Source organism: Oryzias melastigma, linkage group LG20, assembly GCF_002922805.2.
Source record: "Oryzias melastigma strain HK-1 linkage group LG20, ASM292280v2, whole genome shotgun sequence".
In the NCBI taxonomy this organism is placed as follows: Eukaryota; Metazoa; Chordata; class Actinopteri; order Beloniformes; family Adrianichthyidae; genus Oryzias; species Oryzias melastigma.
Genome location: NC_050531.1, coordinates 1,522,891 through 1,550,777, shown reverse-complemented (window position 1 = coordinate 1,550,777; position 27,887 = coordinate 1,522,891). Strand labels below are relative to the sequence as shown.

At 40.5% G+C, this 27,887-nt stretch overlaps 1 long non-coding RNA gene across 2 annotated transcripts in view; it reads right to left on the bottom strand.

Moving 5' to 3' along the window:
* LOC112150997 overlaps positions 1–27,887 on the bottom strand; it is a 50,452-nt gene that overhangs the window by 5,202 nt on the left and 17,363 nt on the right. The window contains exon 3 of one of the 2 annotated variants that reach the window (XR_002920052.2): positions 1,167–1,916. The exons of the other annotated variant lie outside the window; for it this stretch is intronic. This is a non-coding gene — a long non-coding RNA (uncharacterized LOC112150997). Of the gene's footprint in view, positions 1–1,166; positions 1,917–27,887 lie in introns of those variants that run through there. 2 annotated transcript variants of the gene reach the window in all.

The window sequence follows — 27,887 nt, the reverse complement described above, 5'->3', positions numbered from 1 at the left end:
AAGCGCGTCCAAGAATATCCGATTAGCATGTCTGCTGTGAATGTAGCTTTAGGTGGAGAATTCACTGTAAAAAGTAAAACATGGATCACTTTAAAAAGTTCTGTACTTTGTTATGTTTAAAAATATCAGTTTTTACAAATTTGTTTTTTTAAGTTGAGTAAGCCATCAGCTTACATTTTTGATTTGATCAAAACTAATAATTTTAAATGTAAAAAATGACAGAACTTTTGTTAATTGATCCAATGTGTCACTTTTAACATTTTTGCTAAAGCTTTGGAAAGTTTATATGCTGTCCTAACATGTACAAATCAGACATTTAAGATTGTCTCAATTGTTCATCCAGTCATTTATTGATAGGATAGGCTCCAGCAACCCCGCTAAATCAGAGATTCAGTTGGGTTGCTGGAGCCTATCCCATCAACTGTTGGGTGTAGGTCGAGTACACTCTTGTCAGGTCACCAGAATGTCTCAGATATCAAATTAATAAAAAAATAATAATGATACTTTGAATGGCACCAAAAGACAGATTTAAAGGTGTTTTCCAACAACTCGTGCTGATATTGTTAACGTTCTGATTTCTTGTCTGCTCTAAGACTGGAGAAGTTTTCCTCCTCCTCGTCCAATCAGCCGTCCCGCTCTTTTCTCGTAGTTATCCGTCTGATATTCCCTCACAGACCAGCTGGGCGCCACTTTTTATCTACTGGAAGATTTAAAAAAAAATCGTATTTATTTGTTTTTATTTACCTTATTTAACCAGGGAAGTCCTGTTGAGATTAAAAATTTCTTTTTCAAAGAAACCCTGGAAGTCACATACGCATAAACACCAAAGGGTAACCAGCAATAAAATTCATCAAACTATTTAAAACCTCTACAAACCGTGTTTCTCACTTCCATCTTTTTGAGTATAGTTTCAAACCGGTCTGTATGAACCAGCTGCTTCACTTCAAGTTCTTAGAAGTTGAATGTTCTGCCGGTTTCTTTGATAAAACAGACTAAAGGATCCATGAGGGTTTGGTCTTCTCCATCCACACAGTGGTTCTCACAATGGTGACAATGTAGGTCATGCTGAGCAGGACTTGTGCTTCTGGACCATAATGCAACTGACTATTTATTCTCAATACTCACAGCAGGTGACGGCCTCGTGACCCCCCCCCACCCCTGGAGGCCCGAAGACCACAAACATGATAATACAAACTGGAAATCAGAGTCCAGAAAGTCAGTTGTGAGAATTGTCGGGCTGAGCCGCAATAACAGAGGTGTTAATCTGCAGAGAGCCCTTCAGGGTCTGAACGAAAGGAAGACAACTGTGTCAGATAAAACCGACGGAGTAAACTGCCTCTCGTGTGCCGTCTGCAAAATAATGTCTATTTTATAAAAAATGCATCCAGCTCTTAAACATGTGCCTCAGGAGAACCAACAAAAACAGTTGAGGATCCGTGTAACGTCTGATAGATCGGCTGCACCGACTGTTAGTCAGTTAAAACACATGAATACTTTATGTGCAGAGACAAAACAAGATGTTCTAACTTTACCAACGTAGACTTCAGTAAAACGGAACGTTTTTAAATGATAATGAGAAAATAACTAAAATACTGTCCAGCTTTTGGACTTTATCTCCAGTTCTTCCACGCCGTTGAAGTCTCTGCTCTCCTTCAGAGATGGCCGAGATAAATCGTGTGATTGGTTGGCTTAACAGTTTTTTCGGGTGAGCTCCCATATCTGAGAAGAATCCATCTGCCGCTGAAGATAGGCCAAATCACCACCGACATCTGGGGGAGAGGAGTCCCCGATCCAGGAAGGAGTTTGGAGTTCACTCGTGGTGGAGCTCCGTGTCTGTCGCTGCAGTCACAGACTCGATTAAAGACACGATCCCGACTCCTTCAGGCCGCCTCCCAGTAGTCATAAAGAATCTTCACCTCACAGGAAGTTAAAAGGCTTTAGTTTGCTTTAGGAGAACAAAAAGTCTGTTTGTGACAGAATATTTGTCCTCCGAATTGTGGGAAGATCATTGAATTATCTGTGCGGTTCTGCTGGGAGAAGCTGCAGGTTTTTGTTAGACTTTATCTCTTCAGGTACTTTGAGAAAACGCTCAGTTCTTAATAGAAATAAGCGAAATAATTCCAAAATGACAGATCGACGTAGATGAAGGGTTGGGCACCCGTTTGTCTTAGGGACATGTCGATCACTTTACTCTGTTCAGTATTTTGAAGTTCTAGCCAATCCTTTTGCCAAGAGTGAACTTGTTAAATGTGAGTCTGACTTTTTTCCTGATTAGATTGACGTAAACAAAAAATAAGAGTGTATACAGTACACAACATCTTCACTTTGATGTGTTTGTAATGTTTAGGGGTGTAACGAGTATTCGAGTACTCGGATACTCGGATCGATCTGCTCCCAAAAATAAGAGTACGAATATTCACTATACGTCAAAGAAGAATAGTAGAGTGTAGTAAAATATTATCTTAGGACGATGTATTTTTTGCTCTGAAATGTAGAATGACGTTTCTACGTTTATAAACTAAAACAAAACCGAAAGAGCGGCGTTCTTCGTGTCGGTGAAGCTTCCTGTTTTCAAAATAAGACAAGCCAGAGTTTTTTTTTTCCCTTTAAGAACTGAGAATGAAGTTCCGCTCACTGACAGAACTTCTGATAAACCATGAATCAGCTTTAACACCGGAGCTTCAGCTCCAGTGTTTTACATTCTTTTGGTTCTGGTGAGTCTTCAACAGTTCATGCAAATAACGAAACTTTAGCGGATCTTGAAGCGGAGAAACGAAGCCTCACTGATACGTGGATGTGGTGTGAAAGAAAACGAGTTTTTTGTTTTCTAAAATACATTACTCGGTTTTTTTTTTGTTTTTGTTTTTTTTGATGAAAGGAAGTTTGGGATGAAAGTTTTCTGTCTTGGAGTCGATAAGAATTTAACCTGGCTCTCCACCTCGAACGGACCGCACCTCCAGGAGAATCTGGAAAAGTTTCTGGACCTCAAGACGATTAAAGAACTAAATGGATCTTCTGAAGGTTCATTCCTCTGTTCACATTGAAAGATGATAATAATAACATCTAACAGGCTTTTGTGTGTTTTGATCTCGTCCTCAGAGACTGGAATTAAAACACAAACAAAGGAAAATAAATAAGATGCACACATAAAAAATCCCCAAAACCTTGAAATCCAGTAAATTGAAGAACACCAAGAGTGTGGAGACAAACGCATCTGCAGGAAGAAAACGGATCTGCTTTGAGTTCCGCAAGATAAACAGTGAGAAAATTGCCTGAAGCTTTTAAATTAAATTCACAACAGCTGCAATTTCTGTTCTGAATGTCCGACAGGTGAGTTGTTGTTTTTCTCCGACGATATCTCAATCAGTTATGAAGTTAAAGCTCCCTCCCTCCCTCCGCCCCCACCAGACTCCGTCAGCAACGGATCCTGCAGTAAAATGGTACCAATTTCACATTAAATCTTCTGCAGAAATATAGTTGGAACAATAACAGCACTTGGCCACGGGAATTGAAAGATAATTGTATGGGCCTGTGGCATTGTTGTTTCATAAGCTTCCCGCTCCATCTCGGATTTCCACCCAAAAAGACGTTTCTTCTTCTTCTTCCTCCTCTTCCTCTCTCACGTGTTTATTTTTGACTTAATTCTGTTCTGTGTTTATGTAAAATCACACATTCTTCTCTGTCCTTGCAAAATGGAAATGGGCTCTGTAGTTATCTCCAGAACAAAAAAAATGAAAACAATGCGCAGCTTAGTTATTAGGAGCATAACAGCATCTTCAAAAGGGCAGTTTGAGAAGAGAGGGCACACCGATGCTCCAACATGCTGTTGAATAAATACATTCATTAAAGGGGGGGGCGCACGAGTTGGCTTGCTTTCAAGTGCCAGGGGTTCTCATAAATATACATATAAAAGACATGTGGCAAGATCAAGAAGTAACCTCTTAACAATGAACTTCTGTATCATTGTGTCTGCTGCGAACACCTACCACGCCGCCCAGATAAGAAACAACACTTGGACTTAATATTCATGAATGTAAATTCATGCTTTGTTTATTTGAGTTGAGAACTCTAACAAGTCGTGGGACAAAGTCGGTTTCATTCCAAACCTCAAGACGCAGGCAAAAATATCAAATTCCAGGGACAGACGGGCCGTCGCAGCCGCCTGGGACTCACTCTCTGTCGTCTACCTCCGTCGTGAAAACACAGCTGCGTTTTAGAAAGATAAATAGATGAATCACTCAGTCCAGAACGCAGTAGAAACAGGAGCACGTGGATTTAAAGGTGGAGAATTGTCTCGGCTTTACTAATGAACAGTTCCCCAAAGATAATGGCTGGTTTTACATGAAGCACTCTGTACAGTGCAGCACTTTTCAAAATGAGCACCGTATTTAGACGGCTTTTATGATGTATGGCTGCGCTCAACAGAAGTGACATTCTTTATCTTGGTTTGCAGAACATTTTGAATGCAGATGCTTTTAATAAATTGGCTGAGTAATGCTTGACATCACTGATGGATGACACTGAGGTGAACGCCACGCATGGACCGTCTGCTTCACCGAGAAACGTCCGCTTTGGTCCACTTTGGAGAAAGTTCTGGAAGTTCAATAGTCTGGAGGGTTTTTTTTTGTTCCTATTTTCCCGGAATAGTTTTACTCAGAAAGTAATGCTCTTCAAAAACTAGAGAAAAAAAGATTTCTCGATTGCAGTTTTCTCTGCACAGAAGCTCAATTGTTTTTGCCAAATAACATCGTTTCCTCAAACAAAAGTTACGGTTTCACTGCAGTAGAGTCACTTCTTATTAGGATTTACTACCAAAGCAAATCTGACAAAAAAATAGAGAATTTCACAATAATTAAGGTGTAATGTCATTCCATCTCAGTGAAAAATGACCAGTTTGGTCGCTATGTGGAGAATATTCAAAGCATGAAGACCATCTATAGTATTCTTTTTTAGCAGCTCCTGTTTAATTGAGATGAAAGCATGAAGTTCTCTGTTCATCCTGGACATGTTACAGAGGCTGAACACTCCACCACAGTCTGAATACAGGAGTCAAACTGAACTCCGGTGGACCAAAGTATGACCGCTTTGGGGTTTTCCAGACCTGCTCCAGGGAGTTTGTCTGCATTCTGCGTATTGAAGACTGACGTTCCTCCAGATGACCATCCAGGAAAAAATGTAGAAATAGATCCATCGGTTCAAATCCATGAAAGATTCTGAACCGTTTTATGATTTCAAATAATGGATACAAATTCAATAATTCAAGATACCGTATTATCCGGAGTATAAGCTGCCGTTTTTGTCATAGATTGTCCTGGGGTGAGACTTATACTCAGGAATAACTAATTTGGGATTTTTTTAAAAACATGAATAAGGATAAAATTCACTTGTAACAATAGCCGTGTTTCCATCAATTCTTGGAATTTCGAAATAACACGTTTTAATTAAATTATAATTCTGCGATAAACCACAAATTCATTAAAAACAAGTATTTTTTTAACATTCTAATCACTAAAAGGGAGCATTCGGGTGACGTCACGCAGTGTGGCGCCAGTCCATTGATGGTTAAAAACATTCTAACAAGTGAGCAGCTGGACTGAAAACGATAGGATCCATTTCAGTTTCTCACAGCACTCGCGCTCATCCTCAAAGGAGACTTCTGCGTCGTATTCCAGCTGCAAAAGTGCAGCTACAGATGAAAGAAGATGAAACTTTGGTCGGTGATTTTATGGAGGAGCTGCACGATTCCGTATGATACGCAACTTATGATGAGCCGTGACGATGTGGGACCTCACGTGGCGCCCGCTGTGCGGCGCTCAGAGCAGACACCAAGAAGCACATTTATGTCGAAAAAAGTGTTTCTATTGCAGTTCTGCGAAAGCGTCTATTTGGATACGCCCCAAAAACCACCTCGAAGCACTAAAACTTTTTAGTTGTTATTTGAATTTTTTTTTGGTTTCCATTAAGAGAATTTATATCAAAATTTCAATTTGCTAAATTTCAGATTTAATGGAAACACAGGTAGTTTGACTTCAATCACCGCAGAATCTGACTTTACAATAACTGATCATTTATTACAAAGCAGCTAAAACCTCAAGTCCTCCAAACTCAGACATTTCCAGGGTAAGTTTTACATCTGCATGATAAACATAGGATATATAAGTCATTTAACCTACACTACTTGTTATGTGGCGAATACAAAGCTCGTCTTCAGAGCCGGACGGGAGTGTTGGACTGCAGCTGATCTCTTGGTGTTATCTGATCCAACTGAATTTGAGTCCAGTTTTGATCCCGACTGTGATCCAGATTCTCTAGATACCGTCGTCTTTTTAACATTTTTACTTTTCAGATTCGATCAGGTCAGAGACTTGGATTTTTTTAGCTGTTTTTCTGTTTGATAAATACGATTACTTTTTAAAAACTGCAGCTTAAAATCCAAAAGCGTCTCCGGAGCTGAATCATTCCTGTGGGAGGAATAACCCCCAAATCTCATATCTTGAGGGGCGACTGGCTTCCAACACCCACTCCCAGGTGTCTGCTGCAGCCCCGCCTGCTCCATCTGAGCCGGGGATCCTCATCACGGCGGCGGAAGAAACAAAGAACGTAAAGTTCACGCCAGAAGACGGCTGACATCATAATATTTGTGATTAAATCTCTGCTGACGTCGAGTTATCCAACAGATCGAACCGTCGTGGGACGTGTTGAGGTTGGCGTGCTCACGTCCACGCTCACGTCTGTCAAGGTCAGATATGAACAGTACTGACATCACTAATTGACAATAAACAGCAAATGATCCGGCGGCGATGGGCCGGCGTTGGCGGAGGCTCATTTCATGGACTATTTTCAGCCCCCCCCTCACAGATCAAGGCTGCAGACGACTTCTGTCAGCCGTCAGCTGCTGTGTGGCAGTTGCCACAGCATTTATTGTCACAGTGATTTATGGCTTTAGAATGACCACGGCTGCGGGGAGGAACACAGGAAAACGGCGGGCCGCGGCGACGAGGAGCTCCGGAGTGCCAGGTTCTCCAGCAACCTCCATCCTTCCCTCTGAGGGCGCCGCCATCGCTTCTGGTTATTGTTCAGCCATCTGCTGTCGTCCAGACCTCTCGACTGCTTTGCTAAGCAGACGTGGAGCCGGTGCCAAACGCAGTCACCTTCCCTTTGCCTGTAACTCAGTCCTGCTGCGCGACTTCTGTACGACACGCTGGAACTCGCAGATTCAAATCAGGCCTTTTTATTGCAGCTACTTATGTAGGGGAAACTGTGTAAATACTGAATGCATGCAGAATCTTTTTTTTTCCATTTTTGCTGTTCGGCGGTTTAAAGGTCCAATGAGTGGGATGTAGCAAACAGAAAAAACCATCTGGAAAAGCTGCATTTTCCTAAAAACTGCTGCTCAAAAGAAGAAAAACGACTGTATGTCTGTGTGAACATCCCTGTCAGCACTGAGCTTCTGGCACCTTTCTGCCCTGGGAAATATTCTGATGTTTCTTTGGAAAATGTTCCAACATGAGGCAAAAAAAGTGAGACAATAGAGAACAGCAGCAGTTTTACTGATGAAGATGCTGTTTTGGTATTTTTAACATGTTCTTGTGGCGTTTTCTTATGATGGACGACATATTCTGATGCGTCCACTTACACACAAATCAATCCATCAACATCTTCGTCTTCCTCGTCTGAGCTGGAATCTGGATCGGTTGGATAGAAACGATATCGCTCGCCATTTTTGTTGCACCTGTAATATTCAGTGAGGAGCTGTAAGCTTGCGGGAAACAGATGGATTATGGGAAGTGAGGGTGGGCTCATGGTGCATTCACACCGGACGTGGCTGGTGCTTTACAGCCCTGCTGCCCCGGCCGCGGAGCCACCGCCAGAGTTGTTCTGGAAGCTGTTCTGTTGAGCGAGTAGCTTGGGTTCATATTGTTCCTTTAATTGCATTTTATTGTATTTATTTCTATTTTTATTGTTTTAACTGTATTTTATTTTCTTGTATTGATAATTTTTGCAAGTCTCAATGGGAATGCTTTGAATATAGATAGGAAGATGATGGGAGCTTTAACCCTTGAACACCTGAGGCGTCACCGATGACGCCTAAACACCAAATCTTTTACATACTGTCACTATTCAATGTAATTCCAGCAGATTTTGAAGGAGAAAAGCGACGCAAAATCTGCTGGAATTATCGTGTAAAAAGTCACAGCAAATCAAAGAACATAAACCCTGGAGCTCTGGCCTTAAAGGGTTAATTTAAGGGTAGCCCTGAAGCTGCGATCACACCGCCATCGGAAACTTGTGTTTAAGGAACATTTCCAAAGAAAACGTCTATGGAAATACATTCAAAACTCACGTTCGTCCATCACTATGCACATTTTAAATACACTACTTACAAAACGCGTCCATTAAACATGTTGAAATTTGAATTACTTGTACTGAAATTCCCTTTTCTCATCTTCAGAATCCACTGGAATCGTGTTGATCGTGTAATTTCGAAGAACGTTATTTTGCAGTCACTGTAAATATCGTTAAAGGGTTGAGGCAATCAGTTTATGTTTTACTGTGAAACTCAGCCGTCGACTCTGACAAAAGACGTCAGGAAAATGGGAACAAACTGAAAACTTTCTTTTTTATTTCTGCAGAAAGCACTGACCTCCACAGAGAAGAAACAGCGAGATCTCATTCAGGACTAATACTCTTTATCTTCCTCACAGGTTTTTCAAATAGATATTCAAAACATACACAAGGCCAGCGTTGAAAAGCTCCTACTGTCAAGCAACAGTGGAGAGAATGTGAACAAAGCAGCTTTGTTGCGTTGTTGTCAGGCTGTCTCACCTTCATCTCCCCCGAACATTAAAACAGACCCCGCCGTTCGTTCAGCAGCAAAAAAAAGAAAAGTAGAACTCTCTTCAGCAGATTCTACAAATGCTTTGCTGCCACTTAGGCCATGTCCGCCAAATGACTTATGATAGCCGAGCGCTCCACTGATGTTTCACCTTCAAGGCTGACCTTGCCATGCCTATTCTCTGCTGATGCTTGCCAGAGATAAAAGCTATGAGCCCTTCTCACCCCCCCATGCCAAGGACACACGCATCATCGCTTTACTGGCCTATCTGCCCAGGTGATGCATGGCTCCTATAGCAGTCAGTCTCAGGCAGTATTTATAACAAACTGTGTGAGGCAGCGGCCAACCCATCAACGTCCAGCCTCAGCATCCTTGGTCTGCGCCGCTACGCCGCGGCCGCATCGTAAATTCCTGTTTCCTAATCCGTGGGAATGCAGATTGAGCGTCAGAGAGCCGGAATCCGGTAAGCAATACATTCAGCTAAAAAGGATGTTTACGTAATTCCGTCACGCATCCTTAATCTTTAATGAATGCGGCAGAAAAGACAAATTTTGGCTCTCAGAGGGTGGCTGAAGTGGAGCCAGGCTCCGGAATAACAGAGTTATCCCAGCAGATACTTCAGTCCAATTTACTGCAAGTCTGCTAAAGAAGACGTGTGCATTAGTGAAGGGCTGGAATCAAATGAAGAGAAAGATAAACGCTCCCAACCTGCAGTCTGCAATTTCAAGAAGAAAGTGGGAGGAAAGCGCCGACTCGGAGCGTCCTGTGACTGGCGGGAAAGCGAACAGCAAAGAGCAGGCGATGCTTGAAATTCATTAGGAATCAGTGGGAGACAAAGCACTGACAGGTGTTTATGCAAATCATCCGCCTTTAGATTCCTCTCCCCAACAGGGAAAACAGCAGTCCCAGGATGGAGTGAATCATATCCACTTGAGAAGTTATGAGCATATTGTGAGTCCTGCGAAGAGCAGGGGTCACAGGTAATGTTTGCTGAATAATTGCTGAGAACATATGTTCATAAACTCTCTGAAATGAGGATTTTGCACCAGCTCGAAGTTACATCTTCTTGTTGTTTCCTGCATGACATTAATTCTCTGTCCGTTGGTCCAAACCCCAAAAGCGAGACGTCCAAACAACGATTCACATTAGAAGTTAGGAAATGATGCATCATCTTCAATCTTAGAGTTATCAGAAAGAAGAAGAAGACTTTGAGGGCTCACTGCAGGTCCAATGAGCAGGAAAAACAAGAAGTCCGAACCACAACCGAGAAATCGGCAAAAAAAAAGGTTTTTAAACCTTCTGGATATGTTTTGCACATAAAAACTGTATCTTAAAAATATTAAGATGGAAATTAAAAAGATGTTTTTACAAAAGCTTCTTTATACATTTGAGCCCAATTATCTTTTTTTATTTTAATGCTTTCAATGAAAAAAAACAAGAATTTAGGTAACAAACTGGACCAAAAATGAACTAAAACCAAAAAAAAACATTTAAAATATTTGAATTATAGACATTCTGAGAGAAAGTTCAACAGATTTCAATAAAACACAAAGAAAACCACCAAAAATCCAAATGGCTCCAAAGCCAAGCTAAAAATAATCAGTGTAGAAAAATGTATTTATGATCTTTTATATGTCCTAACATTTAGAATATATTAACTTAAAAACAGATCTTAATGCTCTTGCATCTGGAAATGACAAAAGGAAAGATGATTTAATCGTAATGTTGTGTATAATTGTGAGTGAATAAAATTGTATAATTACTGTATATTTTGTGTAAGTTTTAAAATATTTCTTTTTTTTCAGGTAGAGACTCTAATTTAAGCCTATATGGGTTTTTGCCTCTTCCTGCACCAGATTTTTGAAGTATTCCAATACCTGATTTTTTTTCAATATAAGTGCAAATAACTAAAATTCAAACAAAAACTTGATTTTCACCTGAATACGAGTTTACTGAAAACCTTGTCAGTAAAAACAAGAAAATATAGGTTTGATTCTGTAGAACAGCTAAGTGATTTTATAGAGAATGACATGCATGGGGGTGGAGTTAAAAAGGGTTTCGAAAAAGCCTGTTTGGAAAGAAGAATTAAAAAAAAAAGTAACAGTTTATGTGGATGACTTTATAGTTAACTGCAGGAACTTTGGACTTTCAAAAATATTTCTGTGGTTTTGCAATGATTTGGATTAGAAGTTTTGGAATTATTTTAACCAAAAGTACTTTAGATTACTTTAGATTTTGATTTCTTTGTGTTTTTGTATTTTTCTATTATTATTTTTTTTTAGGGCAGCAATCTGACTTTTTCCCTCATAAATATCATCATCACATATTAGAAACAAAGGGATCAGCTGGTAAACAGTAGCTGCATTTCTATTCACTATGAAATCGCATAAATTAAATTTGCCCAAAGGAAAGACGTCAATTTAGAAAAAAACAAAACAAAAAAAACGGGCATTTATCAAAAAAAAAATCATTTTGGCTCTTAGAGGAGGTGGTTTTGAGGCATATCCAAAATGACATTTTTCACAAACTACAACACGTTTTTCAAATTAAAGGAGTCAAGTGACCAACAACTGGATTCCGCGTTTAGCTGGTGCGGGCGCCACTACAGGTCCTGCAGCATCACAGTTCATCAAAAGTTAAGGGTGTCGTGTGGAATCGTTGCATCAACAGTTCCTCCGTGAAATCACCAAAATTTCCCAGAATAACTTCATTTCCCAGAATTGCAGCTGAATCAGACGCCGACGTCTCCTTTGATGGATGAAGATGAGCGCTAATCCCGAGGCAGAAATGTGAATGTCTCTGCTGTAAATCACAGATTTGTTGTTTCTGAATGACTTGTTGCGTGAGTTGGTTTGTGTTTATTTGCATAATCAAGATTTAATAGAAACACTGTACTTGTGAAATTACGTTTTTTCCAACATTTGTAGAATTTCAATAATATTTCGCTCATATGTTTAATGGAAACACAGCTAGAGAGTTTTATTTTAAAGGAAGAGACATTTAGAACCACCAGACTTTAGCTGCTGTGAGGAGCTGAGCTGATCCCTACATTGATGTAAAACCCTTCTTCTTGAAGATCATTTAAAAAAAGAAACGTAAATTTAAAGTGTTGCGTCTCCATTGTCATCTATATGAGCTGATGTATCTGCTCTTCTGATTGAGTCCTCAGTTTAACAGTCTAACATGTAAGCGTAGATCTTATGTTCACTTTATGTTTCATAAGCCTCAAAGTCAAAAATGAAAGAGAATAAATGAAACATAAGACGACAAATGAATGTAAGCTGAAGTGTGAAGAAAGTGAAGTGAATGTTTTTCTTTCACAAAAGATCTTTGGCTGCGCGCAGACAGCAGCTTGCAGAGAGTACACAGAGCAGACAGCAGCCAAATGCTCTGGCCTGCTGTCAAATTACTGGAGGAATTAACATCGATTAGTGGCGAGTGATATGACCTGCTGCCGGCAACATTTGTCATTTTAACCAACAAATGTGACAATCAGAACCCGTATTCCAAGGAAAAAGACATCAGCACGCACCCAGCAGGAAACTCCTCCAGAAACGCCACGCCACGTCCTGCTCGCTCTCGGACGGTAATGAAGCAACGAGGAAACACACTTTGTTTCATGAGATCAATAGAAGAGTTTTTATAATTACTTACTGATCTAAAACTGCAGTTTTCACAGAGATTGTAGATGTTTATGTCGTATGAGCTGCAGAAGAAAAGATTCTGAGACGATGATTTCATTTTTACAGTTCATTTTAAAGATCAGAAACTAATTTTTGACTGATTTTTGACTTTTAATGTGACCCATACATTTGTTCTTGAATGGAAACGATTCACGTTCTTCCAAAAGTTAATGAAACAAAGAAGAAAAGGCATCAGTATAATAAAATATATACATCTGTGTTAGCCCACAGTGGCTTAAGTGGGGATTCAGTGGGTTAGCTTGCTACGCTAGCCAGGTGTCTGGGAAACAGCCTACCGAGCTAGCGAGCTCCACTGTAGCATGCTAACGAGCTGCTGTACTGTAGCGAGCTCTGCTTTGTCGAGCTAGAAACCTCTGCTGTAGCGAGCTAGCGGCCCCTCTGTATTTAGCTAGCAAGCTCCTGTGTAGCAAGCTAGCGATTTCTGCTGCATTAAGCTAGCGAGCTCCGCAGTATTGAGCTAGCGAACTTCACTATTTGAGCTAGCGAGCTCTGCTGTCTTGAGCTAGCAAGCTCCGCTATATTGAGCTAGCATGCTCCGCTATATTGAGCTAGCAAGCTCCGCTATATTGAGCTAGCGAACTTCACTATATTGAGCTAGCGAGATCCGATATCCACCAGGCAGCTGGTTAGCATAGCTAGCCTACCCACTGAGTGTCCACTTAAGCTAATGGGTGGGGCCCACCACGGAAACGGTGGACAAACCCATTTGGGACCCACATTTTCTGCCCACTTTTAAACGACATGGGTCCACCTGGCCTCGCTGGCTGGGATGTATCATGTGTGACGATCTGAGTTTATACTTCGTCTGCATGCGGTCAACTCAGAATTCATGAGGCTTTCGTGACCCGTTTTAACACGACGATCCTCCGTCCTGCACAGGGTCATCACTTTTAAGAGCTCATTCTATCACTTTCCTCAATCCATAAAATCCAGCCAAGTCCAATAAAAGATTAATGGAGATGCATGTAAATAAAGTCTCATAAACGATGCTCCGCCGGAAAGCTTCAGTTAATAGAAAAATGAATGAGCAGCAGACAGATGATCAGAAACAGATCCTTCACCTTAAATCTGAGTTTTTCAATCAGCATAAAGACAACTCTTGATTTGAATGGAAATTAGATAAAAACTAGTGCACCACTTATCTGTGTAGGCTGCTGGATACAGTACATACCATAAATACTCTGAGAAATACTAAGAAATAATATTTCCTCTAATTTCAGAAAGATAAACTCATTTACTGCTCAGCCTGAGCTGAGACTGACCACGCTGAAAACTAAACTCACGCAGGATGGTCAAGTTCACATTTTAATGTCAAAAAAACAGTTTCATTTTTTAATCTAATAATAATAATAACATTTTAACATTTTAAATCAAAACATTCAAGGTTTGAATTAGATGTTCAAAAAAAATACAAACTTTCAGCGACACAGGATCAGATGGAGATTATCGCTGAGTATCTGGTTGTAACATGAAGAAAAAGTCCAAACTCATCAAACAAAACAAAATATTTGAACATTTATTATATTATATTGTTTATCATTATTATTATTATACTGATAATGATGTGCAAAGAGACATTTATTATATCACTTAATGAAGAGTAAAAGAGCAAAACTGTTTTGTTTCTTTGTTTTCTAACTTTTTTTTACATTAAAGTATTTCCAGGCCAAATGTAAAATTCTGTTGACACTGATTTTGTTTTAAATTATTTTTCAGATTTACTTTTAGACTCAGTTCCAGCAAATATGTTGAAAAGGGAAAAATCTAAATATTTCCTCTGTTTTTTCACAGTTATCTCACCATTTATTTGAGTTCCAAAAAAAAGGTCCTTCCAAAGCTGATAGAAGTTACCAGCATGGTTTTAATGCTGTGGTTGTTTAGGTTGGTTGACATGACAACGTTTAAAAAATTGGTTAAAAAGGACAAGACTGTGTGGGACCTCTCAGTTCAGTTCTGTGGTACAGATTAGGGTCAACTTCAGATGTATCATTAATCTTTCTAAAGGTCAGATTCTCAGATGTTTTCAGAACAGGTCCAGGAGCCGAGGTCAGTCCCGTCTGCGCATAATTAAATCCTGTTTTAGGGCATCGCTTTACCAGGTTACGTACAATGTGGATAAAATAGACTTAGATTTTTGGAACTATATCAAAAACAGACCAAATTTAGGGATGAATTACTCAACATAGTTAATGAAAGTACCAAAGACACACAATCAATTAAGTTTAAAGGTCAATTTCAAGTTAAAACACAAAAAACCCACAACCCATTTTCAGCAATAAATCACAATAATCACTAAAATAATGCAAATAATCACAATAAAAAAATATCAATCCCAGCCTCGCACTATATATACTGCATATACACATTTATTATCCACAACATTAAAAGTCAGTTGAGTTTAATTTGCTTTATACTGATTCAGTCTCAGATGTTAAACTGATTAGATTAGGAGATTCATTGTAGGGATTTTATTTATGTCTAAGGATTTAAAAGTTTGTTTATCACAAAGTTGTAAATGGAAAAATCATTTTAGCTTTTAGAAACTGCCGGTCCAATCAGCCGTGATAATTCCTCCGTCTGTACCGACATCTGCATTTGCTATCATTGAAGACTGTCTCGTGACAGATGTTCCAGTGGTTTGGTCCGTCTCTTTTTCTTTGACCACATCCGTTCAAGGCAGACAGCCCCCCCTCAGCCTCAGCCTGAACCTGGGGGGCTGGTTCTGGAGCCACCTGATTTAAAATCCAAGTTTTGTATACCAATGTGGTTCTAAACAAAAGTCAATGGTTGGGTCGATTTTGAACCAAACCAGCCAAAGATCTACTTTAGTTGTGCAGTTATGGACTTCTCTGGTCATGAAACCGTCCCATAAGGAACCAAACTTCAGGAAAGAAGAAACACGATCATCCAATCTGAGACATGACTTGGTGGATGTGGTGCAGAGACAGAGAGGTTGAACTCTGTAGGTCCGGTTCTGGTCTGGTTTAACCATGTGTTGAAGTGTCTTTGGTTAAGACTGAACCCCATCTTGTTCCTGGTGGTGAGTAAATGTTACTGTATAGAACTTTGGGTCTTCAAGGATGGTAGAAAAGAGCCATAAACTGTATCTGTACGCCAACAATGAAGTGACTAAGCATGGCATGAATGGTTATATTTATATGACACTTTTTTACCATTCTTGACGGCTTTACAGTTATACCTCCATTCACACACCGATGGCGGTTCCACACTGGTGCCAATCTATAACCACCAGGAACAATGTAAGGTTTTAGTATTTTCTCCTAGGAGACTCCAGCACATGGGTGGCCAAGACAGGAACCAAATCTGGAACGCTCTGGTCAGAGATCGACTCCTCTGGATCTTGACCACGTGATGTAACACAACATAACTGAAATAGTCAGCAGGTATTGTCACCAGGATGCTCTTCTGTCTTCCAGTTCTAGTGGGAGATCTCTGGGACACTCCTCTGTATAAGTAATGGCTAGAGCCTCTCTTTTTATTGGTCTTCTGGTTTTGACATGTCTTTGCTTTCTTTCATCTCACTAATTTGTGTTTCAGCATCATGTTTAGTCAATAATTGATTTTACTTTCCATCATCTTCGGTCATTCTCAAACCTCATTCATGTCGGCTTTATCTTCAGTCCTTTCAAGGATGCTAAAACACCGTCCTGCTCTTTGATGCGGGACTTGATCTCCTCTTTGCTTGTTGACCATGCAACGTCAGAGTGATGGCGACGTTTATTTCACTCCCTAACTCTCAGTTATTCTTACATATGGATGTCGGTGTCTAATACTGGACGTTAAATAGTGTCTGCCTCAGAAACATGGCATCCAGCCGCTGACTGGAACATCACAGCTTTACTGAGTGCTGGATTGTTTTGTTTTACTAATCAAGACAGCAAATTATCAAAATCAACCAAGCTTGAGTTAGAAACCCTCCTTAGATCGCCTCCAAGCCAACACCAGTACAATTACAATGTGTGCACCAAGTGGTGGAAGATTAACAAACATATTGGCAGCTGCCACGTAGCCGCATCAGTCAAGTCCAATGAGAACACATCTGACGGAGGTAATTGCTTTGATGGACGCATTCAGTTAAATCACTCTGGAAAGAAAATGTGTTTTTGCCCCTGAGCCACTCCACTAATCGAATCAGAATCAGTGAATTCAGAGTGGGGGGCATCCGGCGCTCACTAAATAATTATGGTCAATAAGCGGATGTTGTGCTCAGCCTGCATCTGCATATAATCCCCCACCTCAACCCCACTTCCCCTTTTGCTCTCACTCTCCATGATCTTGTTTGTCTCTCAGTGCTTGGCTAATTTTGCATTTGGATGTAACTTTGGCTCACAGGAGAATGCTCTTCATTTGCATAATCTGGTTTCCAGGGCTACAGTAGTAGAACGGCTCCAGTCGGAGATGCACCACAGAATCAACACCCAGAGACGTGTGGTGCAAATGAAGAGTTCGCTTATTTCAGGGCCATTTAAATGCAATGAACTTTCTTTTTTTCCAAATCGCTGTGTATAAATGTGAATACAGACGGTAATAAATATCAATTTCAGGGATGAGAGAAAGACAAAAGTCTGACAACAGCTTAAGTAACAAACTATCATCGTTTGCTAAAGAAAAAAGAAGATGGGTTATAGATGTTTAAGATATCTGAGCAGCTTGGGATGTGATGAAGCACAAAGCTGGGGGTTAACTTCTAAACCCACCGGCTGCTGTCATCTTGACCCAGGATTGATCCAGTAGACCCTCGGCCTCATCCTGGCTCCCACGGGTGATGCTCGGGACGCCCCTAGACTCAGAGGAGCCTCTGGAAACCATCTTGACCCGGCTGACTTTACTGCGCGAGGGCCGAGAACTTTCCTTTTCAAGTCACATACTGTCACCGTTAGAGTGTGCAATACTGCAGAGAATAACCATCATAGCTGAACTGTTTCTATTGTTCTTTTTGCATGAGCAAAACAAACAGAAAAAGGTACAATGGCAGGTGTGGATAATGACGAGGTGAAAGTGTTGAGCTTCTGTGTGTGTTCCAGCTCTATATCCTCCATACGCTTTTGTCTGCAGGCACTTCACAAGCCATTTGTCAGCCAGCAACGCCGGTGCAAAACACCGGGTACAGAAAGACGGTAATATTACGCAGCCGTCTTTCACCTTTATTCCAGTCAAAGCAAAAGCAGAAGTAGTTCTGCTCCAGAATTTAGACCACTTTCCAGAACTCTGTTGCGCCCCGCTGCCCCGACTTCACCAACACCCCCTTTCTGCTTTCCAAACTTTACAGACACAACATGTTCGGTTACAGCTTTATAAAAAAACATTTGTTTACATCTTCCTTAAAGCTTCAATAAAGCCAAGTCAGAAAATGTTGTTTATCTGTTTACCTCATTGTAAAACAACTATAATCTAAAGGCCGATTGCATCGTCATCACTCATAGACCTGCTAAATGAACCCATCGTTTGAATGGAGGGTTCAAGGAGAAAGACACTTCTAATCAACAAGAACACAAAAAAACATTTAGCAAACGTAAGAGACATGTTTTGAAGGAAACGTGGAGTCAAACTAACACATTTTTTTTAAGAAAATTGTTGTGTCTCAACAGTACTTGAGCTAGGCTCCAGAAACCCCATCACCCTGATAGAGATTAAAGCAGGTTTGGAAGATAGATGGATGTATGAAGTGGAAGTATGATGACACAGGGTTGTTTCTCACCTTCAGGACCCGCTCAATTAGCCATGGCACATACTTGTACTTATATACTTGTATAGCGCTTTTCCACCTTCCTTGAAGGCCCAAAGTGCTTCACAGTCGCAGTCCACTTGTCCCAAACGGGCAGACAGCTGGTTCCACGTGCAGCAGGTTAATTAGTTCAGACAGGAATGAAGCACAGATAAAAGTTGAAAAGCTACATTTGGAGTCAAGTCAGAGTCAGAGTAGAGATGTCAGAGTCCGGGCAAGGGTCAGGGCAGGTGGCAAGCAATTAGAACATAAGCAGGGTCAGAACCAGAAGATCAGGTCCAGATAGAAACGCTCAGTAATGCAGGCAGGGTGGCACAAACAATACTTCGAACAGAGCAAGGCTATATGCACTGCTGAAGTAACAGGTAAGTAATTATCAGATGAGAGTCAGCTGAGTGTTATCTGGGTAGTGTGCACTGGGGCAGCTGGGAAATGTAGTGTGTTCAGTACTCTGGAGATGGCTCCCTCTGCTGGCCAGAGGGAGAGACAGAACTCTGACTCCTGACACACTGATGGTCGCTCTGTTGCTGAACACGGACACCAACCTTCCACCAGAGACAAGCTGGGGTTCAGTGTCTAGCCCAAGGACGCTTCGACACAGGCGAGAATAAAACCTGCAATCTTCTGGTCAGAGGTTGACCGCCCAATCACTGCACCACGGCCGCCATAAACGATTGAATCTAGATTTCTATAACTTACGAGAATACTGAAATAGAAAATTTTACTTGTTAGACTCCGGTTTTACAGCTGAATTCTGCTTTTGTTATTGCACTTCAGACAGTCTACTAGGTTCTTGCATGTGCACAGTGCATACACAAAGAGAATTAAAATTCCATTACTCTCAACAATAATATGCATAAATCTATATAAGAAACAGAGAGAAAGAAAGATAGGTATTATGGAAAGTAATCAAATAAAGGGATGCAAAGATGAGAAAGTTGAAATCAAATATGCATTTGGAATGGATTTGTAACCTTTGCAGTCACAGTTGTTTTTCACTGCAGTTGCAGTCCTTCCAATCGCTTTCCCCTCAGACTTCAGGAGAGCCGTGTGTGATTAATTGGTGGTGAGGTGACAGCAGGATGAACGCAGGGATCCCTGCAGGTGCAGCTGTACTCCATTCAAATATCAACCATACCTGTGACAGTTGCCAGAGTGAAATGATGCCTTCATGCTCTCAGTCTTCCTCATTAAGCTCCTGCAAAATGCTTAACCCTCATCGTGTGGACTTAGTGTGAGGATTGTCCCCTTTGGTTTGGTTGTTCTCAGATGCTTTCTTGGTTTGAGTTGTTTTCAGGATTTTTGTGTCCTTGTCAGTCTCACCTGCTTCCATTTGACAAATACCTACAGCTGTCATCAGTTAGGTCAGTCATCCTCAGTGTGTTCACGTTTCTGTTTTTTTTTCCAAGTCTTGTTATCTGGTGTCACTTTTTTGTTTTTGTTGGACAGTTTGTTTTAAGCTTTTAAGTCCCTGCTATTAAGCCTGGTCTCCTACATTCTGGGTCCTGACATTGAGTAGACTTTGAGTGTCTATTCAGACTGGACACATTTGATCCACTTAAAGGGAACCGGAGTTTCCCTTAATGATCCGGAACAAAGTTTCAGTTTGAACACGTACAAGCAAACTCTGATCCACCAGGAACTGCTCTCAGACCCATCTTACGAGGTGGTCTCGGTCCATTTCCAATGACACTGAACTTCGGTTCGCTCTAAGATTCCTCAGTCTGAATACAAAGCGGTCAGGGAGCAGAATTCCTGAGACAAAACGGCCACTGTGTAAACATAGTAGAAATGAAGCAAAAGGACAAACGTAAAGCAACGATTGTCGTGTTATCAAACAGGAAAAAATGGTCCAACTCCTTAAAAATGCTTCTTATGAGCTTTTCTGTGTCTTTACACGCTTACCGCTACTGGCGTCATCCCAAAAGCTCTATTGTAGTTCGTTAACAGAATTATCTTAAAAACAAAACCATAACAACACAACAATGAAATACAACAACTCATTAAAATGTGGTTGGATGAATGCAGGTTCATTAAAACAACTTTTAACGTGATACACATCGTTTCTCACTGTTTTTCTGACAATCTATGTTATAAAACATTAAGAGCGTACCATCATAGCCGTTGTTTTGTCAGTCTCCACCGTACCAAAACAAAAAGAGTGTTACAGACGTTGATACAGATGCTCAAAATTGATCAGCGAAATATGACATTTGAATCAGATAAATATCCCACAGATTCCAAAACACAGAACAATCATGATTTCAGCCATGATTTCTAGTCGCTTTATCCCGCCCTCTAATTCCTGGCCCATGAGTGAAGAGATCTCTAATGAGGTGGTTTTGTTTAGAGTCCGAATAAAGACCAAACTCACTCAAGACTCAATCTGAAACAAAGAAGTGGCCTTAGTCCGGAACAAAGGATTTTACCAGTCTGGATTCATCCTAGAACAGATTTGTGGACCTTTACCTGGAAGACTTCAGATCATCTCCAGGTGAGCCAATAGTTGAATCTTTAAAACTCTGATTCCTTCTAATCTCATGTAGGTTAACCACTCAGCTTCTCCTTGAGGTATTGAGGTCTTAAAGGAAGTGCAGGAGAAATGACCCTTTTCTATCAGAGCTCTGAAGCTTTGGAACGCTCTGCTGCAAAATATTAGACGAATCCCTTCTCTATGTGTTTTAAAACTCGATTCAAAACAAGCGATTTTTCCTTAAAGTTTTGATGTTTTTGTTCACTTATTTAATAAGTTGTTCTTAACAATTTTTATTATATTAAGCTTTTAATGTACAACACTTTATTCCATTTTAAATTATGTTAATGCGCTTTATAAATAAAGGTGATAATAATAATAATCATAATCATAATCATACAATGTTTCAAGTTTGTATACTATGCAATGGGGTCATTGCATAGTATACAATAAATGAACAAATGTCAGAAAAGAGAGAATAGAAATCCGCATGAATAATTTGGTCATGGGGTTGAATCAGAAGAAGTTTTTGATCAAAGTGGAAAGTCATATTTTGGCTTCACTGAATTGGACTAATAGGTTCTGGAGTGAGTTAGTTGACATATCAGACATCCAAACCAAAGATAAATGCGCCGTCTTCCGTCATCACTCTCTGCTCAGGAGGTCAAAAGGAATCCACAGATCACCAATCTCCTTTCGGTGGAACACATTTCTGCCACTTTCACAAATATAACCTGCAGTCGGAGCATCAAAGCTTTATTTATGTCCATTGTAAGCTGAAATGAAACAAACCATCTGTTTCCCTCTGACAAAAAAAGTTGTCACTTCTTTAGTGATGAAAGGAAAACGCAGATAATCTAATGACTAAAGAAAGAGTCGCAGTAAAAATAAATGAACTGAAATATACAGAGTGTTCAAACTTTGAGTGATTGAGGTCATCGCATAGAATAGCAGAAGAGTTAGAGTTGTGGAAAACAGCGAGACGACACTTAAGTTAACCATCAATCACGGGTTTCTTTCTGCCTCCTCCGGAGAGACGGACACACCAACAACATCCTGAGTCAATACTGCAGTTTAACCGATCGTTGCGCGGCGCGCCGGAGCTTTCCGCGTGGATGATATAGAGAGGCACTCAACGGGGACTTCACCAGGAAATGTTCAAAGACAGCCCCCCTGTTGGCTTATGAGTTATATTACATTAATAACACCTCCGTCCTGTGGGGGGTGGAAGCGTGACAGCATCCCAGTCCCAGGTTGTCCACCCCAAGCTGCTCCTGTTTGGGTCTGAGCGGCTCAGCGGGGGAACGCCGAGCAGCAGGTGTTGGGGCGATTACCGCCGGATTCACGCGCAGCCTGGTGCGCTACCTTTTAGTTCAACAGTTTTCTTTAATGTCTAACTCTTCATTAATTTAAACCCACAAACAGAATAATTTAATAAAAAGTGGCCCACCCAGGATGAAGAGTGTTCACATTAACAGAAGCTTTTCTTCTTTATCAAGCAGAGGGAAAACGGAGACAAAAATTGTTCTGTTTTTTTGTGAATCCATCAAAGTGCATAAAGATGTTTTAACTTGAGTCATTTCAACCAAAACATTCTCCCTCCCAACTCGTCTCATACTGATGTTAACGAGTAACCAAACCCCAAATCCACTTTTTTGCTGTTGACCTCTATAAATGGGCCTGTAAAAGTGCTGATTATTGGACAAACTTTTGACTATTTAGGATAAACTTGTATATTTCTAAAATTACTGGTCTGTAAAGACCCTTCGTTGGGTGTCCAAAACTCGTTGTTTTTTGGCATGCTGGCTGTTCCAGTTAAATCATGGGTCCCCAACCTCCAGGCTGCGAACCAGAACCAGTCCAGTACTGGTACGTGGAGCGCTTCGGTACACTAATCTGGCACCGGACAAGGCATCCGACCAGAGCTGGTACCAGACGTGTTACCGGCACGAACCGGACACGAAGCACCGAACCAGGTAAAGGTTCCGATTCTGGATAAGGGTACCAGTTCTGGGTTAGAGGGAAAATGTCCGGACCCTACCCTCCAACACTCCATACAGTCCAACCGGGGCAGATCTCCCAGCCTCCCCCCAAGAAAAGGTATGTAAAATTATAAAGTTTGACACATTCTGGGGCTGTGAGGGTGAATGTTGGCTGTTCGTAAAATCAAGAAAATCAAGAAAATCAAGGGTCCACAACACTCAGGATGCAGTACCAAACGCGGACTGGTCTTCAGGACACCTCCTGGCATCCTAACCTGGTACCGCTTTGCACCCGGTACCACATCTGGTATCGGTTCAGGTCTGATACCGCATCTGGTGCCGGGTAAGGGGACTGGTACTGGACGTGTCCCCACGACCAGTCCGTGTCTGATACTGCATCCTAATTGTTGTGGACCCTTGATTTTATGAAAAGCCTAAACCAGTACCGGTACCATAACCCAGTACCAGTTTGTGCCTGATACAGCCTCTGGTACCAGTTCGGGTCCGATACCAGGTCCGATGCCGGGTTAGCGTACATGTACTGGACGTGTCCTGAGGATCATTCTGTGTCTGATACCGCATCCTGAGTGTTGCAGACCCTTGATTTTACGTGCAGCCTCATCCAGTACCAGTACCCTAACCCAGTACTGGTTTACATCCGGTTCTGCATCTGATACCTGTTCGGGTCTGATACTGCGTCCGGTGCCGGGTTAGGGTACCGATACTGGACGTGTCCGGTACCCTAACCCAGCAACAATACTTTAAGCCAGTACCCTAACTCAGTACAGGTACTCAAACCTGGTACTGGTTTTCATCCGGTAATGCGTCTGGTACCAGGTTAAGGTACCGGTACTGGATGTGTTCTGAGGACCCGTCTGTGTCCGGTACCCCATCTTGAGTGTTGTGGACCCTTGATTTCATGAACAGCCTAACTCAGTAACGGTACCCTAACTCATTACCGAGTCACGTCCGGTACTGTGTCTGGTACTGTTTTGGGTCCGATACCACGTCCGGTGCCAGGTTAGGGTGCTGGTACTGGACATGTCCTGAGGACCCGGCCTTGTCCAGTACTCCATCCCGGGTGTTGTGGACCCCTGATTTTACGAACAGCCAGCACGTCAAAAAACTAGTTGGGGAAACCCAAAATGTCAAAAGTAACACAGAAAGAGCCTTAACCAAAACGTCAATATGTGACGACTTGGGGATGAGAATGTGTTGGCTCAACATAGGAGTCTTATATGTACTCTCTGATGGAACAGACAGAAAAAAATAGCCCTTTAATAGTCACCCTTATCCAACACAATCAACAAAACCACTAACCAAAAACTGAGAACTGAATCAGAGTCAAAGAGGTTCAATCGTGTCTGTTTAGGTCTAATTGGAAATATTTTGTTTTTTCTTCCTGCGTCTAAATTCCTGAAAACATAGAAAATCAAACAAAATAAATGAGGCAACCCTACAAACTTAAATTTAATCGGAGAAGTTCCGGATTTCTGATCTCTGACGGACTGTTAGCATGAAAATCAAGTGTTACTAGTTTTCACAGCTGCAAATAGAAAGCCGCTCTCAGGGGTTTCCTCCTCTGAAGACAACATCCATCAATACTTAATGGAGACATAAGCATAGTTTCTCTTACCTCCCTGCAGCCACACAGCCTGTTGACTGAAACTAAGGTAAATTGCCTGGATCCACAGACTTTTATGAGGCAAATATTTCAGGTGCATCATTTCTTTTAACAATTCATCTTTTTTGTACTTCTTTTGTGCTGTGCTGAAAAGCCCGAGGCTTTTAGCTTGAAAGCGTTTTGACTTCATACAAAAGCGGATGTAGAAGTCCACCGTGTTGTCCTGAAAACTCTCTCCTTGGGAAATAAGCCACATTGATGGTAATTACTCACATTAATCAGCTTTTATCCATCTGTTCACTAATCAGTTTGTCAAAGTCAGCCAGGATTTTTTTCCCAGACACAGCGGTGCTTCCAGAACATCGTTGCTGCATTTATTCTTCTTCTTGGCTTGCTGAGTTTTACCACAGGCCTAACAGAGATGGAGGATGCCAAGCTCGGGGGGGGGGGGCGCTATGAATGTGACACTATCATTGAGGGGGGGGTTAGAGTCTCAGTTGTTGAGACACTGCTTCAGTGTAGTTGTTCTGGCATCTTCCTCCTCTTTATGTCGCTGCCAAACGGTGACGTAACGAGATAACTCTCAAACTTACAACACTTCATCAATATAATTGATCGGTCTACAGTCGGGTCGGGATTTAGTTCAAGCTCCGGGCATGAAGCCCATCTATTATGGTCTCTGCTCATTTTCTAGATGTCCCTTTGTGAAAATAACACACAAACACACACAAAATGAATGTGTTTTTGTACATGAATCATAAACACGTACCTCTAATCTTATATAACTATGCAAGAAAACATGAGAGCTGCAACCACACATTCATAATAACCAACTCAAGAGCATCAAACATTAATTTAAAGGAAATATAACATTGACTATAAACAAACATTGGCATAAACTAAATCCTTTTTAAGACTAAATTACAAAACATTATATTATGGTCCAGGTTAATACTTGATTCTGATTGGCTGTAATGTGTCCATTAAAAAAGTGATAAGGACACCTAAAAAGAATTTTAGTCAGTTATTATATTTATATTACGCTGACCTAGACGTTTGGACCAGAGGTGGACGGATGTTAATCCACAGTCTACCAGTGAAACAGTAGAAAAGATCCGTCATTTCAGAAGTCTCTATCATGCATCGTGTCTTTGTTCAATTTGTAAACTGATGCAATTTTTACAAGATAAATTAGATATAAAAAACCTGTAACAAAATTTATTTATTTTAGCTGCAAAAAACTATCACTGTATATTTTATAGCGTAACTATGGCAACCTTAGCTGCAGTAAAAAATATTGGATGTTTTCACTGATTTTATAGTGTTATACTGCATTTTTTAAGGGTAAATAAGTTGTTATTTACAGTAAAAAAAAATGAATATTACCCAAGAAGAACTGAATAAAGCAGCACTTTTTGCCGTAAAATTGTTAAAAGTAACATTTTCTTTTACAGTAAAATTCTGGCAACCCCAGCTGCCATTTTCTTCTTTTTTTTTTTACAATAAAATTTACAATATTATTTTTACAGTGTGGACATGACAGGATCACTCTCAGATTTCAACATCAATAGCAACATTTCTTCAATTTAAATAATTTTCATTCTAACTTTTAATTGTATTGCTTGATATAGAGTGAATATGTATTTATAAACAATTTTAATATACATTAATGAAATAATTTGTTTGTTTGTTGATCCGTATGTAATGATTAGTCTTAATGGTGGAAATTTCTTGCACTAAAAAAAGATTTAGAAAAGTGACTTTGGTTCTTTAAAACCAACGTTCCCTCTGAAATGATGCTTTTGGATCACGTAATCTTGGCATTAAGTGTATGCACCATTGTCCTCCGCTGGTTAGTCCTCATACCAGGCCCTGTATCTGTTACCATGACAACACAAGTAGTCCACATCTTGTTAGAAACAATTAAGATGTGAACAAAAACTAGCATTATAGCACAAATTATTGATTTAATATGTATTTATCATGTAAGTGACCATGATAAAGTATAATGTTCTTCAAAGTGTCCACAGTCAGAAATAAATGGACCTTAGTAACCGTCCTCTGCTTCATGCCTCCACGTCACACATTATTTTTGTCAATGGACACCTCGTCCGGCATTGCCCCTTTCTCATCCAGGTATCTTTGTACAACTCTAAATGGAAAGAATATTTGTTTCCACTTAGAGATGAACAAGGTGTGTTTACATACATTGTTTGATTATTATTTCCTTTTATTCAAATGAAGAAACGATTTTTGTGTTTTTCCATCAGCTGTGATGTCTTCTGGACAGAAGGTGTTTTGGTCTGCAGACATGAGCGTGCTGTTGGACTTATGCATAAGGAAGCAGGAAAAAAACAAACACACAGATGTTGAAGGCTCCACACGGAGAGCAGGGACACCGAATCACAGCCCTCATTGCATGTCTGTTGGCACACAAACAATGTGATCACAGCAGCAATAATAACGATGCCACAAACACTGTGAGGGCGATCACTTGTGTCTGAATCTTCCAGCTTATGGGGCTTCAGACATGACAGTATACTAATCAATCTGTGACACTGAGACAATCAGAACTTCATTTTTATTTCCACACTTTAGAGAAGGTGTTAGAAATGTAGGGGTTACTGAAACACAGCGAAGTTCTAATATTTTATTACAACTATGTTTGTTGCTGAACTGTTTCTAATGAGGGCCACATAACTGTCTTCTTCTCATGTATGGGACCAAAGTCGGTTTGTAGGCTAACAATCACAGCCTCAACGTAAACATTTACGGTTTTCTAGAAAGCCACACAAAACCAAATCTCTGGAACCTTCATAGAGAAAAATAATACAAAGAAATTTAAAAACTAGACATATAACATCACCTGTGATAATGGTAGAGTGAATGCTGTAAGCTGAATGTGGACGCTAAAGATGGTAGTGCTGATAGCTGAAGATGCTGAAACTGGTAAATAAAAATGCTGAAGATAATAGCTGAAATGGCTGGAACTAATAGTTTAAAACGTTCTTAAAGATTAGAAAAATGCCAAATTGAACTAAAAAACTGAAACAAATTAGCCAAAACAGGTAGCATGTAGCTGAAATATTAGCTAAATTCCACAATAGGCTAAAAACTGAGAAAAAGCCATGATTATCCAAAATAGCTAGCATAAGGCTACAATATTAGCTACGTTCCAAATTAGTCTAAAAAACTGAAAATAACCTAAATTAGCCAAAACAGCTAGCATGTTGCCGAAATATAAGCTAAATGGCCAATTAGCCCAAAAAACTGTTAAAATGTGTAATTTAGCCAAAACAGCTAGCAAACAGCTAAAATATTAGCCAAGCTCCAAATTAGCCTAAAAATTAAGAAAAAAATTCCAAATTAGCCAAAACAGCTAGCCCGTGGCTAAAATATTAGCAAGAAATCCCCAGTAACTGCCAAAACAGTAAAAAAGCTAGCATAAAAAGAGCTGAATACTTTAGTAGCTGAATGAGCTAAACAGCTGAAGAGCTACAGATGCCCAAAAAAACCTTCAGT